We start from the raw sequence: 14,753 nt of genomic DNA on the forward strand, positions 1-14,753 counted from the left end.
TTGTTCCAGGGAAGGTGGGACCTGTTCCGACGGGACGGGTTGCACCTAATCTGGAGGGGGGACTGCCATTTTTGCAGGAAGGTTTACTCATGCTACTCAGGGGGGTTTAAACTAGATATGCAGGGGGAGGGGAGCCAGAGTGTTAGAGCAGATTGTGAGGTGGAAGAAGATAAAGGTCCTGCGAGAGCTGCAAGTATAGTGCATGGGGTAAAGCCAGATCTAACATATAAAGATACTTTGAGGAAAGAGAAGCAGAATAAAGGGAGTAAAGGTGGTAAGGTAGAAGGGCAAAAGTGCGTGTACTTCAAAGCAAGAAGCAGCAGGAAAAAAAGATGATGAACTGAGAGCTTGGATACATCCATAGAATTATGATGTAGTGGCCATTAGAGAGACTTGGCTGGCACCAGAGCAGGAATGGATGCTCAATATTTCTGCATTTCAGTGCTTTAAATGGAGCGGGGAAGGAAGGGATGAGGGGTGGCATTACTGGTCAGGGATGCTATTACAGCTACAGAAAGGGTGGGAAATGTAGCAAGATCCTCCATTGAGTCAGTATGGGTAGAAGTCAGGAACGGCAAAGGAGCATTTACTCTATTGGGATTATTCTATAGACCCTGGCAGCAGCAGAGATACCGAGGAGCAGATTGGGAAGCAGATTTTTGAAAGGTGCGAAAATAACAGGGTTGTTATTATGGGTGACTATAACTTCGCGAATATTGATTGGCACCTGATTAATTCCAATGGTTTATAGAAGATAGAACAACATAGCACAGTACAGGACATTTGGCCCACAATGCTGTGCCAACCCTTAACCCTGCCTCCATATAACCCTCACCTTAAGTTCCTTTATATACCTGCCTAGTGGTCTCTTAAATTTCACTAGTGTAACGGCCTCCACCACTGACTCAGTCAGTCCATTCCACGCACCATCAACTCTCTGAGTAAAAATCTTTCCTCTAATATCCCCCTTGAACTTTCCACCCCTTTCCTTAAATCCATGTCCTCTTGTATTGACCAGGGGTCCCCTGGGGAAGAGGCACTGGTTGTCCTCTCTATCTATTCATCTTAATATCTTGTATACCTCTATCATGTCTTCTCTAATCCTTCATAGAGTAAAGCCCTAGCTCCCTTAATCTCTGATCATAATGCATACACTCTAAACCAGGCAGCATCCTGGTAAAACACCTCTGTACCCTTTCCAATGCTTCCACATCCTCCCTATAGTGAGGTTGACCAGAGCTGGACATAGTACTCCAAGTGCGCCCGAACTAGAGTTATTTTTTTAGAGCTGCATCATTACCCCGTTATTCTTAAGCTCTATCCCTCGACTTTTGAAGGCTAACACTCCATAAGCTTTCTTAGCTATCTTATCTACCTGTGAGGCAACTTTCAGGGATCTGTGGACATGTACCCCTAGATCCTTCTGCTCCTCCACACTCCCCAGTATCCTGCCATTTACTTTACCTTGGAGTTTGACCTTCCAAAGTGTACAGCCTCAGACTTCTCCGGGTTGAACTCCATCTGCCGCTTCTCAGCCCACTTCTGCATCCTATCAATGTCTCTCTGCAACCTTCGACAATCCTCAGCACTATCCACAACACCACCAAGCTTTGAGTCGTCTGCAAACTTTTGTGTCGTCCATCCTTCTACCCCCATATCCAGGACGTTAATTAAAATCTCGAAAAGTAGACGTCCCAGAATCGATCCGTGTGCGACACCATTAGTCACAACCCTTCAATGCGAATCTACTCCCTCCACCACAACTCTCTGCTTTCTGCAGGCAAGCCAATTCTGAATCCACCTGGCCAACCCTCCCTGGATCCCATGCCTTCTGACATTCAGAATAAACCTACCATGAGGGACCTTGTCCAATGCCTTACTAAAACAATATAGCTCACATCCATTGCACTACCCTCATCTATGTGCCTGGTCACCTCCTCAAAGAACTCCGTCTGGCTTGTTAGACACGATCTGCCCTTCGCAATGCGATGCTGACTGTCTCTGATCAGAGCATGATTCTCTAAATGCCCATAGTTTGTATCCTCAAGAATCTTTTACAGACGTACGACTCACTGGTCTATAATTACCTTGACTATCCCTACTAACATTTTTGAGCAAAGGGTCAACATTCGCCTCCCTCCAATCCTCCGGTACCATTCCTGTGGACAACGAGGATATAAAGGTCCTAGCCAGAGGCTCAGCATTCTTTTCCCTCATCTCGTGGAGCTGCCTGGGGAATATTCCGTCAGGCCCCGGAGACTTATCCATCCTAATGTATTTTAGCAACTCCAGCTCCTCTTCTCCCTTGATATCAACATGCTCCAGAACATCAACCTCACTCATATCGGCCTCACCGTCATCAAGATCCCCCTCATTGGTGAATAACGAAGAGAAGTATTCATTGAGGACCTCGCTCACTTCCACAGCCTCCAGGCACAACTTACCACCTTTACCTCTAATCGGTCCTGTGATCACATAATTGAAGAATGCACTGGGGTTTAGAAGGGGCAGAGTTTGTTAAGTGTGTCCAGAAAGGTTTCCTGTCACAGTATGTTGAAAGGCCGACTAGGGGGAATGCCATACCAGATCTAGTATTAGGAAACGGACTGGGTCAGGTCACAGATCTCTCAGTGGAAGAGCATCTGGTGGACATTGACCACTGCTCCCTGGACTTTAACATTATCATTTAAAAGGATAGAATCAGACAGGACAGAAACATTTTTAATTGGGGAAGGGCGAATTATGTGGCTATAAGGATAGATCTTGCGGGTGTGAATTGGGATGATGTTTTTGCAGGGAAATGTACTGTGGAAATGTGGTCGAGGGTTAGGGAGCTCTTGCAGGATGTTAGGGATAAATTTGTCCCGGAGAGGAAGTTAAAGAATTGTAGAGTGAAGGAACCATGGGTGATAAGATAGTTGGAAAATCTAGTCAGGTGGAAGAAGGCAGCATACACGAGGTTTAGGAAGCAAGGATCAGATGAGTCTATTGAGGAATATAGGGTAGCAAGAAAGGAGCTTAAGAAGGGGCTGAGGAGAGCAAGCAAGGTGTATGAGAAGGCCTTTGGCAAGTAGGGTAAAGGAAAACCCCACGGCATTCTTCAATTATCCGAAGAACAAATGGTTTACAGGAGTGAAGATATGACCGATTAGAGATAAAGTGGGGAAGATGTTCCTGGAGGCTGTGGAAGTGATCGCAGTCCTCAACGAATACTTCTCTTCGGTATTCACCAATGAGAAGAAACTTGATGATGGTGAGGACAATATTACTGAGGTTAATGTTCGGGAGCATGTTTATATTAAGGGGGAAGAACTGTTGGATTTGTTAAAATACATTAGTACCGATAAGTCCCCAAGGCCTGAAGGAATATTCCCCAGGCTGCTCCACGAGGAGAGGGAAGAGATTGCCTAGCCTCTGGCTAGGATCGTTATGTCCTCGTTGTCCATGGGAATGGTACCGGAGGATTGGAGGTAGGCTAATGTTGTCCGCTTGTTCAAAAAAGGTAGCAGGGATAGTTCTGATAATTATAGACCAGTGAGCCTTACGTCTGTGGTGGGAAAGCTGTTGGAAAAGATTCTTAGAGATAGGATCTATGGGCATTTACAGAATCATGGTCTGATCAGAGACAGTCAGCATGGCTTTGTGAAGGGCAGATCGTGTCTAACAAGCCTGATAGAGTTCTTTGAGGAGGTGACCAGGCATATAGATGGGGGTAGTGCAGTGGATGTGATCTACATGGATTTTAGTAAGGCATCTGACAAGGTATCACAAGGTAGCCTTATTCAGAAAGTCAGAAGGCATGGGATCCACGGAAGTTTGACCAGGAGGGTTCAGAATTGGCTTGCGTGCAGAAAGCAGAGTGTCGTGGTGGAGGGACTACATTCAGATTGGAGGGTTGTGACTAGTGGTCCCACAACAGATCCCACAAGGATCTGTTCTGGGACCCCTGCATTTCGTGATTTTTATTAATGACCTGGATGTGGGGGTAGAAGTGTTGTTTAGCAAGTTTGCAGATGACACAAAGGTTGGTGGTGTTGCGGATAGTGTAGTGGATTGTCGAATATTGCAGAGAGACATTGACAGGATGCAGAAGTGGGCTGAGAAGTGGCAGATGGAGTTCAAACCGGAGAAGTGTGAGGTGCTACACTTTGGAAGGACAAATTCCAAGTTCAAACTAAATGGCAGGATACTTGGTAGTGTGGAGGAGCAGAGAGATCTGGGGGTGCACGTCCACAAATCCCTGGAAGCTGCCTCACAGGTAAATAGGGTAATTAAGAAAACTTATGCACTGTTACCTTTCATAAGTCGAGGGATAGAGTTTAAGAGTTGCGGGATAATGATGCCACTGTATAAAACTCTGGTTAGGCCACACTTGGAGTACTGTGTCCACTTTTGGTCGACTCACTGTAGGGAGGATGTGGAAGCATTGGAAAGGGTACAGAGGTGATTTACCAAGATGCTGCCTGGTTTAGAGTGTATGGATTATGATCAGAATTTAAAGGAGCCAGGGCTTTACTCTCTGGAGAGATGGAGGATGAGCGGAGACATGATAGAGGTATACAAGACATTAAGAGGAATAGATAGAGAGGACAAACAGCGCCTCTTCCCCAGGACACCACTGCTTAATTCAAGAGGAAATGGGTTTAAGGAAAGGGGTGGAAAGTTCAAGGGGGATATTAGATGAAGGATTTCTACACAAAGAGTGGTTGGTGCGTGGAATGCCATACATGAGTCAGTGGTGGAGGCAGATACACTGGTGAAATTTCAGAGACTACTAGACAGGTATATGGAGGAATTTAATGTGTGGAGGGGGGTATATGGGAGGCAGGGTTTAAGGGTCGGCACAACATTGTGGCTCGAAGGGCCTGTACTCTGCTATATTGTTCTATGTTTCTTAGGTCACGAACCTATCTATCACACCTGCAGATGACCAAGATCCGTATGCTCCACTGCCGCCGGACAAACTGTGTAAATGCAGGATGGGGCTATGTTGAAAATTAAATGTGCTCGGTTTTCTAAAATTGACTCTTTCTACCTCAGGCCACGAAGTTAGCAATCAACCCCCACCCCCCGCCCCCACCGTACAGCACATCGCCGGATACTGCTGCAGGTTAACTCAATCTGACAATTTACACAGGTACAATTAAGTGGCAATTATCTTTCATCAAAATCTTGTTCTAAGAAATAACGTCATGTAAGTGTAACACCCTGATTAACATTCTGTCTGCTATACTGTAGGCATTTCATTTTATCAATTTTATGAGAGAAGTCGGTTTTATTATAAGCTTGTAGGGTTTGATCTGAGATAAAGGGATTTACTGTACAACTTAAGAATGTAGTGTCATCCAGTCAGGATGGTAGAATTGATAAGGGTTCTAAGAATGCTGTGAGGGCAGCTCTTTGATGGTGGGAGCTGGGAGAATGCAGGAGGGAAGATGGATGAAGACGCCGTCCCTCTTGCACAAGGTGCTTTATGAAAATGAATGTCTTCAGGAGGAAGGACCAATACTCTGGAAGTAGACAACACAAGTGAATCTGCAGATGCTGGAAATAAATAAAAACATAAAATGCTGGCAGAATTCAGCAGGCCAGAGAGCATCTATGGAAGAAAGTAGTGACAACGTTTTGGGCCGAAATCCTTCATCAAGAGAGTCCTTTTGTTCGACGTGGATTTCAAGCGGAAACAAATGTTTCTCGATGATTTGATCTCCACTGTGCACAGGTGACTGCTTCAGTATAATGGGTCATTTTTTTTCCCTGTCCTTCCTTTGGTAACTAGGTGCTTAAGTTAACATTCGTAAATATACTTCTTTATAATTTGTATTCAGTGTAAGAAACGTTATGTCTTGCCAAAGGGCGATTGCCGCGGGTAGAAAATCACACAGCATTCACACAAACCGGCGTGTGGGTGGGCAAACGAGCCATCCCAACCTCATGGATTTCGCGGGTCCACAGTTGTATCACGCTAGATGTACGAAGCCTGACAAAGGTGGGTTTCTCCTCACAGTGTCCAGTGCTTGTTAGCGAGGAACTAACGAGCCGCATTTCCAGAGGCTTCCAGTGTAAATTTGTTTTATAAGCCACCATACCTTCCAGAAATACACGCTTGATCCAGTTTACAGTGTGAGTCCTAAAAACTATAATGACAAATCCATTATTAGAGATCGGGGAATCTTAATGACAGACGCAACCTTCCTAAGGCATCGCTCCTTGAAAAGATGTCTTGGATACTACGGAGGCTGGTACCCATGATAGAGTCGACGAATGGTACAAGATTCTGCAACTTAATTCGATCTTGTGCCTTGCCCCGCCCCAATACCAGATTGTGATGCAGCCAGTGACAATTCTCTCCATGATGCATTTTTAGAAATTTTCGAGTATTTTAGTTGACAACCCAAATCTCCTCAAAATTGGAATGTAATAAAGTCACTTAATTGCATTCTTTACACCTGCACAATATTTTGTGTCCATGTTAGGGTGTCAGAGATATTGACACCCAGGAATTGCTCGCACTTTCCACTCTTGACCTCTCTATGCCGTTTGATTTTGCTCCCTTGTCTTAGCCCTTCCTGAACTCCACAATCAGCTCTTTGGTCTTGCTGAAGTTGAGTGCAAAGTTGTTGTTGCGGGACCACTCAACTAACTGGTATATCTTGCTCCTGTACGCCCTTACCTCACAGACCTAAATTCTGCCAACAATGATTACATTCACAGCAGTTTACAGTTGATATTTGAGATGCCCCTAGACACATAGTCATGGGCTTAGAGAAGGTAGAGCAGTGTTAAGCACACAAAACTGTGCTGTGCCGGCCATTACCCTATATTTTCCATAGGCATAGGGCAATTCACAGGTTGTTGATCAAGCTCCCCTTCGGGCCACCATGCCCATTCTAGTACCCAACACCATTCTATTTACAAACACTTCGTCCGCAGGCGGCAATGCCAATGTTTCTGTATGTTCACCTGGATAATGGGGATGGACAGTCAGAATCACTGCATCCATCCACTATCTACGCCCCATGACAGCGTATTCCTGGTTCCAGCACTCCTCACCACCATACCACCACCTCTGGGTGACATTGCTCATAGTCCCTCTGAACCTCTTGCACGGCCACGTCAATCTGTCCTGTGTACTATTGAGAACTGTGCTACAAGGGTGACCGTTAACACTGTGTAACCCATCCATACTTCTCCCCTGCTATCGGTCAGAACACCCCAGTTAGTCTATTCCGGTCCACGAGGGTCAATCCAGACTGCGCAGTCTGCCTTAAACAGAAGGGAAATGAACGATCTCGAAAGAGGTGCTGGAGAGGAAGAGAAAGAGTGTGGAATGGGGAGAAGCTGATTGGGAGTAAAGGAGGTGGAGAGAAGTCGGTTTTAGCTGGTGGGAGAGACCATGCAGGAAGGGGACCGTGTTTTGAACAGTGTTCAAAACAACTTTTCACTCAACCTCCACACCACGGGAATTGGACATGTGCTCCCCACAGTTCAATGTCTGTCGTCGCTGGGAACTGAGCACCACTGCCGTGATTTCCCACTACTCCCAGCCTGTCACCTTTCCAGAAATTAAATTAATCCCAGTGTCTGTTGTGTAATCATTAACCAAGTGCCCGCTTTTAACTTCACCAACATCATCAGCACAGTGTTCTGTCAAATACTGAGTTCCTGTGGGTGACATGAAGGCAATGTGGGAGAGCAAAGAATGCAACAGATATCCATATTAACAGACTAATGCCGAAGGATATGTGAGAGAGAGAGAGAGGGAGAGAGAGAGAGAGAGAGGAAGAGAGAGAGAGAATAAGGAAAAGCGAGGGAGCATTGATGAAATAGTTAGAGGCTGGAGGGACAGTGGGAAAGAGAAGGGAGGAGGAGCTGAGAGCGAGATATTGCAGTGTGTGTTAGACAGATACAGTGAATCATGAAACCCAGAGTGAAAGGGGGAAAGAACAATAGATGTAGTATGATTTCTTGTCTCTCATGCCTAATGATTACAATTTCTCTGAGCTCTCATCTCCAGAGTTCACAGTTTCACTGCAAAGACCATGAGTGGTCCGCATTCCCTCTGTGTCACCTTGCTGTACAAGGTGTGTGCTTGTCCGGTGCCTGTACATACCGAGAGATAACACGGGATATTGATATAAATGAGAAGAAAAACAACTCGTGATTTTAGTGTCTCCAGCCGCAGGTTTTGCATCATCCAATGGAGCTACCTTGTGCAAACAGAAGCTCATTAATTCACCGGGAGACACTGCATCAGTAGCACCTATACTAGTGGATCCAGAGAACAGCTGAAGCCACCACCTACTTTGCCTATTGGGAAGACTGTTTCTGAAGCACCTGGCCATTCTGCTCAAAGCTTCCAACTCAGCATGAATCACATATGCAAAGCTGGCAAGGCATCTGCTAACTCGGTGATTCAATCACCCGCCCATTTATGAGATGACGGAGAGCTGCACCTGGCTTTCTGGCAACGAAATGGCAGTCACTGTGTGGTACATTAAGACAGTCCATTCAGCCCATCAAAGCTGCTTCGTCAATCAATTATGTTTAATCCCGCATCACCTTTGATGCCCTGACGAATCAGGAAATTATCTTTTTTTTTGCTTTCAATATTTCCACGGACTTGGCTTGCACACCTGTCCGTGGCCGAGCATTCTGCAGATTCACCACTCTCTGGAAAAACAATATCCTACTTAACTTTGTTCTAAAGTGATCCCTCTCAAATTTGAGGTTGTGCCTGCAATTTCTGGAGACTTTGTATATGAAACATCGTCTCCACATCCGCCTAAACAAGTCTTTTCAACATTTGGTAGATTTCAATGCGACCTACCCACATTCTTCTAAATGCCAGTGCGTACAGGGCCAAAGCTCTTACATCTTAACCCTTCTTTCCCAGAATCATCCTCGTAATCTGGACTCCCCCCGATGTGAGCGCATGCTTTCTGAGATACGGGGCATAAAACTGTTGACAGTACGCCAAGTGCGGACTGTTGCTTATAAGTACTCAGCTAATCTCGCTGTTTTTATATTATATTCCACTTTGAAATGAATACCAACATCTGCCTTCTTTACGACCAGCTCATTTCTGAACATTGTATTCAACCTGCCAATTTTTTCCTATTCTTCCAATTTTTATATCCTTAGACCAGTGGTGTCAAACTCAATTTAGGTCACGGGCCGGATTGAGCAAAATGCAGCTTCATGCGGGCCAGATCAGTCGGACGCGTGCGAACGCAGCTTTCGTTGCCTCCATTTGTTCAGCCTACTCTCATGTGTCTCAGTCTCTGCTATAACTACAAAGTGTTTCACTTTACAAATTCCGTTTCTTATGAAGAAGACTGCCGAGCAAGACTGCCGAATAAACACTAGAAACCCTGAAAACCTGGTACCTGAATAAACTCAGTATTAGCCATATCATACGCCATAGGCGCTTCGATTACTGGGGCCAGCTTTAATAGTAATTAGATATTATCTCGCGGGCCAAAGATAATTACACCGCGGGCCGGATTTGGCCCGCGGGCCTTGAGTTTGACATATATGCCTTAGACCATAAAACCATTAGACAAAGGAGTAGAATTAAGCCATTCAAACCAGTAAGTCCGTCTACAATTTCATAATGGCTGATCCCGGATCGATTCAACCCCATACACCTGCCCTCTCATCATTTCCCTTGATGCCCCACTTTCTTTCTGTAATCCCATTGCTTCTTCAGAGCTACATACCCCTCCAACTATCTTCATAACTTCTGACAACGTTGCTGCAAAGCTATCAATTTCTTTATCTAAATCATTGACAAAAGTATAAAAAGTAGGTTTCTAATACTGGCCTCTGGAGAACACTACTAGTCACTGGCAGACAACCAGGAAATGCCCCCCTTTATTCCAGTCGCTGGTCCCTGCCTGTCAGCCATCCCTCTAACCATGTCAGCATCTTTCCTGTATTTCCATGTGATTTTATCATGTTAAGCGGCCTCATGCGTGGCACCGTGTGAAATGCCTTCTGGAAATACAAGTAAAGGATTGGAGGGTTGTGAATGTTGTTCCTTTATTAAAGGAAGGGAGTAGAGATAGACGAGGAAATTATAGATGTGAGTCTCCATTCAGTGTTTGGCAAGTTGATAGAAAACATCCTTGCAGACAGGATTCATGAATATTTGGAGACATATAATATGATTAGGAATAGTCAGCATGACTTTGTCAAAGGCAGGTCGTGTCTTATGAACCTGACTGAAATTTTTGACCATGTGACATTGATGAAAGCAAGGCAGTAGATGTAGTGTATATGGATTTCAGCAAGATACCCCATGCAAGGCTTATTGAGAGAATTAGAATGCATGGGTTCCAAGGGGACATTGCTTTGAGCATCCAGAGTTGGCTTGACCAAGGAAGGTAATGAGTGGTTGCAGGTTGGTCACATTCTACAAGGAGGCCGGTGACCAGTGGTGGGTCTCAGGGATCTGTTGTGGGACCACTACTCTTCATGATCTTTGTAGATGATCTGGATGAGGAAGTGGAAGGTTGGGTTAGTAAATTTGCTGATAACACAAAGTTTGGTGGTGTTGTGGATAGTTTGGAGGGCCATCAAAGATTACAGTGGGAGATTGATAGGATGCAAAACTGAGCTGCAAAATGACAGATGGAGTTCATCCCAGATAAGTGTGAGGTGGTTCATTTTGGTGGGTCAAGTAGGATGGCAGTATATAGTATTAATCGTAATATTCTTGGCAGTGTGGAGGATCAGAGAGATCCTGGGGTCCGAGTCCATAGGGCACGCAAAGCTGCTGCGCAGGTTTACTCTGTGGTTAAGCAGGCAGACTGTGCATTGGCCTTCATCAATCGTGGGTTTAAGTTTAGGAGCCGAGAGGTAATGCTGCAGCTATATAGGAACCTGTTCAAACTCTACTTGGAGTATTGTGCTCAGCTCTGATAGACTGACTGCAGGAAGGATGTGGAAACCATAGAAAAGGTGCAGAGGAGCTTTACAAGGATGTCACCTGGATTGGAGAATTGTTTGAGTGAACTTGGCCTTTTCTCCTTGGAGGGACGGAGGATGAGAGGTGATCTGACAGAGGTGTATAAGATGATGAAGGGCATTTATTGTGTGGATAGCCAAGGCTTTATCCCAGGGCTGAAATGCCAGCACGAGAGGGCACAGTTGTAATGTGTTTGGAGGTAGGTACGGAGGAGATGCCAGGTGTACGTTTATTTACACAGTGAAGGTGAGTTCGCGGAATGGGCAATCGACGACGGTCGTGGAGGCGAAAGCGATAGTGTCGTTTAAGAGACTTCTGGATAGGTACATGGAGATTAGAAAATTAGAGGGCTATGGGTAACCCCAGGTAGATTCTAAGGTAAGGACATGTTCAGTGCAGCGTTTTAGGCTGAAGGGCCTGTATTGTGCCATAGGCTTTCTATCTTTCTATGTAATGGCTTCTTTGAAATGTTTCACTGCTAAGGCAAAAGTAATGGCTTCTCAGTAATGTTCCCTGCTGAGATAATTGTTTCTCTGTAGCAGCAATGTTTGGGTTATGCCTGTTAGCCCATCGGAGACTGTTGCTTTGTCTTGTGTATCAGGAAGGACGTTGTCTTCGCGGTTTTTGTCAAGGAGAGATGAAGAGGGAGGACGCGTGTGGAGAGAGCGGGTAGACCACTAGGCGGAGTGGACTGGGATGTGGAAGTTCGAAGTTCGGTGACGCTCGGAGGAGACCGATGGTGGAAGAATGACTACTGAGTGAGCTCAAACGTGACTTTGACTTGACTTGGGCACTTTTTTATTTTCAGTACTATATTCAGATTAAGATTCATAATGTTCTATCATTTAATTGCATATTGTGTACTGTCTGGTATTTTGCGTTGTGGGTTTGTAGCTGGGGGTACATTGCACAACATCCACACAATGTGATTACCCAGTTTGGTGGGGCTGAAGGCCGACTCCCCTAGACGAACAGGAGCCGGGCGAGCCTGAGGGTTACATTTGTGCCAAAGACATCCACCTCCCTTCATTTTTTTCATGCTAATTGTTAGTCCTCGAGGAACCCTGTCAGATTTGTCAGGCAGGGTAACCAAACAGGCCTGTAATTTCCTTCTTTATTTGCCTTCCTCCCTTTTTAAAGAGTGCAGAGACATTTGCAATTTGACATTCCTCCGGAACCATAACAGAATCCAGTGATTCTTGGAAAATGATAAACACTGCATCTGCTGTCTCTTCGGCAACCTCTTTCAGAACTGTGGGATGTCAGCCATATGGTCCACTTGTCCTATTTCAGACTTTTGCGTTTCTTTGGCGCTTTTTCCTTTGTAATAGAAAAGGCACTCACTCATGCTCCCTGGCACTCACGGTCTTCAGGAACACTGTTAAAGTCTTTCACAGGGAGAGCTGATGTAAAGTACTCATGAGCTTCATATGCCATTTCATTATCCCCCATTACTACATCACCAGCCTTATTTCCGGTAGTCCAGTTTCAACTCTCACTGCCCTTTTACTCTTTATATAACTGTAAAACAAACTTTTAGCATTCCACTTTATATTATTGGCCAGTTTGCCCTCATGTTTATTCTTTTGAATTTGTATGGCTTTCTTAGTGGCCTTATGTTGGATTAAAAAAAAAATTCTCAAACATGCAAAGACCCTTTCTACAGGCCGAGAGCCAAGTTCCTCGCCCAGAACGTTGACTGTACACTATTTCTAATTTCTGATGTAAAATCATCTAGAAAAATGATGCAAATGTAACCCCTGGGTCGCCTCAGGCATCGCTCAAACTCGTTCTAGTCTAGGGGGAGCAGCCTTCGGCCCCGCCAAACTGGGTAATCAGCTGGTGTGGATGCTGTGTGATGTCCCCGCCTCGCTCAAAAAACAGACAGTACACCTTATGCGATTAAATGAGTACAATTTATAAAGATTACTATAACTAAGCGATTACTAACGATACAGTATATATGAATAAGAGAAAAAAAAAGAAAAGGCGCCAAACTTATCAAAGTCCAAACCACTTCGTGCACAACCGTTGGAGCTCAATTACTGAAGTCTTCTGGTATTCGATCCCCTCCGAATTTCTCGACCCGCCTCCTGGGACCCCCACGGTGGTCGACCAGTCGCTCCACACTCCTCTGTCTCCGTCTCCTCTCATCACCGAAAACCTTGGGCCGGGGACCCCCGCTCGGTGTCCGTACCGTCGCCCAGCTTCCAGCACCCCGTCCTCTCCATCTCACTCCGTCTCACTCCATCGCGCCGACTCCCCAAAACCCCCACCAACAATCAGTTTATAGTCCCAAACAAGCTTCCAGCACTTATCATAACAAAGACGCTAGCATTCCTACTATTAACACAGGCGCCAGCATTCCTACTTTTAACAAAACAAAGACGCCATTTTGATTACATACACAGTAACAAAGAAAAAGAAAAAAACCCCCGTTACACTCTCCCCCCACCAAATAAAAGTCATGTCCTCATGACTATTAGATAACTCGTCACCTTTCCTGCCAACACACCATAACCCAAGCACAAGCAGTGACATCTCCTCCCCACACAGTAAACCTCACGCCCTGTTCCTTAGGCGCTATATAGGCCAACTATCTGGGCGTTCCCAAACCCTTCTGAGACCTCTGTACCCCCCTCACCTAAACCCTTAGGCTAGGACACAGCTGAGGATACCTTGGGTCCACTACCAACTCCTCTTTCAACCTCTCACTCATGCCCCACACTGCACACAGCTAACCCTCCCCACTACACCTGACTCAGTGGAAGAAGGGCCAAAGGTCTCTTCCTCAATCGAGGGAAAGTCAGCAAAAGGCAGCATGTACCACACATCCAGCACATCAGCCTTTGAATCCGTATTCTTCCTCATTTCTTCGATCGGTAGCTGCTGTTTGATCTTCTCCAAACGGAAACACGTGGCCTGCACTGCTCCTGCAGTCTCTTCAGCCTCCTGCAATTGAGATTATCATCTTCTCTGGCCCCTGGCTCAGCAGTTCTGACTCCTGCATCCCGACCATCTCAATCTGGAATGCAGTTACTCCAACAGCTTCTTCCACCCCGACCTGAAAAGCAGCAGTTAAAGATTGGTCACCCTCCAGTTCAGTATTCACTGCACTTCTCTCCAGCTTTTTTTCTCCTCATGACTTCTTCCAGATCAACCTTCAGGTTTTGCACTTCATTTGAACTGTCGATGGTCATCTTCAGGTTCCCTTCAAGCTACCGCTTCCCCCTTCCGAGATTTGTCCGCAATTTCTTCACCTCCGCAAACTCCCTTCTCCAGGCTCTCAGTTTGCTGTGGCCCTTAGTCAAACAACTTTCTTCGTTCTCTCCAACTTGTAAGTCTTTCAAATGGTCCCAGATCACTCTCTCCGGTCTCTCAGTCTTCATTTCAAACTTGATTCCGTAGAGACAGACACTCACGAGCTGCGACCTTCGCCAGCCCTGGCACGTGTCCAGAAAACACTTTAACTCTGTAGTTCTCAGCCGCTCCTGCAACGCCCTCACTTCATATTCTCCTGAGGCAAATCCAAATACCAGGAGATCATCCACATACGTCAAAATTCCAAACGCCTCCACACCCCCATGGTCTTCCACATGCCCTGCAGGAAGGTTGCAAGGGCTCCGGAGATACCCTGTGGTATCTTTTCGGACCGGAAAGACTCCTAGGAAACTTTTAACCGCCGTCTTCTCCTTGGCGGCCTCACTCATCGGGATCTGGCAACATCCACTCCTCAGATCCAGCACCTTAAACCTCTTCGCACCACTCAGATAGGCCATCG

The 14,753-nt window shown here is 45.7% G+C and overlaps 1 long non-coding RNA gene across 1 annotated transcript in view; it reads left to right on the plus strand.

Moving 5' to 3' along the window:
• Positions 1 to 14,753, plus strand: part of LOC140722316 (uncharacterized) — a 72,321-nt gene that overhangs the window by 30,205 nt on the left and 27,363 nt on the right. Inside the window, exon 2 of the long non-coding RNA XR_012097580.1 lies at positions 11,574 to 11,730. This is a non-coding gene — a long non-coding RNA (uncharacterized lncRNA). The remainder of the gene's footprint in view (positions 1 to 11,573; positions 11,731 to 14,753) is intronic.

The sequence above is a fragment of the Hemitrygon akajei genome, unplaced genomic scaffold, assembly GCF_048418815.1.
Source record: "Hemitrygon akajei unplaced genomic scaffold, sHemAka1.3 Scf000074, whole genome shotgun sequence".
Classification (NCBI taxonomy): domain Eukaryota; kingdom Metazoa; phylum Chordata; class Chondrichthyes; order Myliobatiformes; family Dasyatidae; genus Hemitrygon; species Hemitrygon akajei.